Source organism: Octodon degus, unplaced genomic scaffold (genome assembly GCF_000260255.1).
Source record: "Octodon degus isolate 3935 unplaced genomic scaffold, OctDeg1.0 scaffold01421, whole genome shotgun sequence".
NCBI lineage: Eukaryota > Metazoa > Chordata > Mammalia > Rodentia > Octodontidae > Octodon > Octodon degus.
This window is the reverse complement of record NW_004525997.1, coordinates 2,923-5,938: the sequence shown is the minus strand read 5'-3', so window position 1 is coordinate 5,938 and position 3,016 is coordinate 2,923. Positions and strand designations below refer to the sequence as shown.

Below are 3,016 nucleotides of genomic sequence, written 5' to 3'. Positions count from 1 at the left end.
ATGTAGCTGTGCTTCCTCTTTTTGTCTTGGTCTTCAGGCGTGGCCCATATGGGAGTGTCTGTCTCTTCCAAGTTGCAAAGTCACCTTGTCTTCCATCTTGTCTCCTTGAGGGCCTGGCCCTGTCTAACTACCTATAATATTTCTATCTAACTTGGCTGCCTACAACAATCTGACACTAGCCCCTTCCAGCATGCCGCCCAAATTAAAAAAAAAAAAAAAGGGGCGGGGGGCAGGGAGATGGCTCAGTGGAATAAGCACTTCCCTGGCAAGCGCAAGGGCCTGAGTTCAATCCCTGGTTCCGCAAAAAAAAAAAAAGCCAAACTCGAGATCGAACTCATCTACCTGAGGTGCACCAGTGGTGAAGTTGGCGCCACGTCTGCCCTGGCACCTAAGATCAGTCCCTTGGGTCTGTCTCCAAAAACAGTGGGGGATGACATCGCCAAGGCAACTGGTGACTGGAAGGGTCTGCAGGTTACGGAGGAAATTGACCATTCAGAACTGACAGGCTCAGACTGAGGTGGTGCCTTCTGCCTCTGCCCTGATCATCAAAGCCCTCAAGGAGCCACCAAGAGATGGAAAGAAGCAGAAAACCATTAAAAAGAGTGGAGGGGGCAGGGGGATGGCTCAGTGGAATAAGTGCTTCCCTGGCAAGTGCAAGGGCCTGAGTTCAATCCCTGGTTTCGCCCCCCCCCCAAAAAAAAAGAATTGAAAAACAGGGGAAATGACACTTTTGATGAGATTGTCAACATTGCCCGACAGATAAGGCACCAGTCTTTAGCCAGAGAATTTTGTGGGACCATTATGGAGATCTTGGGGGACCGCCTAGTCTGTGGGCTGCTACATGGACAGCTGGCACCCTCATGACATCATAGATGACATCAACAACAGTGTTGTTGAGTGCCCAGCTAGCTAAGGAGCATAAGAAAATACATCAATCGGGCTGGCGAGATGGCTCAGTGGTCTAAAGCACCTACTTGGAACAAGCTTGGCAAAGCACAGGGACTGCGGTTCAATCCCCCAGCACCACATGTCAGCCAGCCCCGCCCCCTGATGGGCTGAGCTGGTCACACACACACAATAAATAAATAAATATAAAAAAAAAAAAAGAAAATACATCAATCGGGCTGGTGAGATGGCTCAGTGGTCTAAAGCACCTACTTAGAACAAGCTTAGCAAAGCACAGGGACCGCGGTTCAATCCCCCAGCACCACATGCCAGCCAGCCCCGCCCCCTGGTGGGCTGAGCTGGCCACACACACACACACACACACACACACAAATAAATAAATAAAATTTAAAAAAAAATACGTCAATAGAGAGATGATCTAACAACAACAAAAAAGTAGACAGACATGCCAGTGTTTTTCTACATTGATCCTGAATTTGCAGAAGACCCAAGAATGGTGAATGTTGATCTTATCACACTTTCTTACACATTTTTTGAAGCAAAGGCAGGGCATAAGCTGCCAGTCACAGGTTATAACTAAAGTAGTATCCAAGTACTGCTTCAGATTTGTGATTTTTGAAAAATCATGCATCTATTTTTTTTTGGGTAGGGGGATCCGGGGATTGAACTCAGGCCCTTGCACTTGCCAGGGAAGCGTTTATTTCACTGAGCCATCTCCCTAGCCCCAAAATTATGTATCTTGCCTTTCTCATTGGAGAAATATTCTACAGTGTGAATTGAAATTTTGTTTTATTTTATTTTTTTAAACATTTATTTATTTATTTGATACAAAGTATTGCTACTTGTTTTATTTTAAGTGGTTCTTCTTTTATTTCCTCCAGTGAGTTTACTTCACTCAGAATTGAGAGAACAGATTTAGTTTTTACCATAAGAAACAGATAAGCCTCAATAAAGCATGTGATTGTTTGATAATATACCTAGGAACTTGATGGTTTAAAATAAAACGACGTTGGTGGAAACTGAATGTGGAGGAGGAGTCACTGGGCTCTATGACTTGTTCAAAGTTTATAAGCTTATTTCAGATTTGATACTTTTTCTTTAAGGTCTAAGTCTATTATACATTCAAAATGCTGAACATTTTAATCACTTTGAAATTGTGATATCCTGGGCCGGGGAGATGGCTCAGTGGAATAAGCGCTTGCCTGACAAGCACAGGGACCTGAGTTCAATCCCTGATTCTGCAAAAAAAAAAGAAAAGAAATTGTGATATCCTGAAATTGAAATAAGGCAGGCAAGATGGCAGCCTAGCGGAATGAAAATTGGTGCCTAGAAGCAGATTTTAAAGGCAGTTTCTCCCTCGTCTTTTTTCAAATCAGCTGACAAGCTTCTTCATGTATTATGACAGCTGCAGCAGCAGTAAAATGGGCAGTATCAAAGAGAGCTCTCTTGAAGCATTTATTTCCAATCCAAAATGAAGCTTTATCTCATGTTTGCTGTAAGTCTACATATTCTTCTCTTCCAGATGACTATAACTGCAAAGTAGAGCTTGCTTTGACATCAGATGGCAGGTCAATAGTGTGCTACCACCCTTATGGACATTGCATGTGAACACCCAAGACCTGTGCCTCAGCCAGATCCTGTGCATAATATTGAAGAAACACATGATCAAGTGCTGAAAACTGGCTTAGAAGAAAATGAAAGTGAATTCCTTGAGCAAGGACCCATGATAGAACAACTTAGCAAAATGTTCTTCACAGCGAAGCATCGTTGGTATCCTCGTGGGCAGTATCACAGACGTCCTATGACACTGAATCCTCCAAAAGACAGATGATATTGAGATTCACGGGAGAATCAAAGAGAAATGGTATCCTGTGCAGAGTTTGCCACTGGAAGAAATACACTAATACTATATGGTAACAGTCAAATAATAATAATAATAAAAAAAGAAACTGAAATAAAATACAAGTCCATCTATTAGGCTGCTAGCATTTACCATCACAGTTCCAATTTGCTGAATGTTAAAATGTAGGGCTAGGGGTTGTGAAGGTTTACTAATATATAAGTAAAAGTTCCTCTGTAAACAGAATTCTGTAAGAAAAATTTATTAAAT

At 42.3% G+C, this 3,016-nt stretch overlaps 2 pseudogenes; both read left to right on the top strand.

The window, feature by feature from the left end:
* Nucleotides 1-1,437, top strand: part of LOC101568171 — a 2,815-nt pseudogene extending 1,378 nt beyond the window's left edge.
* Nucleotides 1,438-2,304: 867 nt separating this feature from the next.
* Nucleotides 2,305-2,737, top strand: LOC101567773 (annotated as a pseudogene).
* Nucleotides 2,738-3,016: the final 279 nt, after the last annotated feature.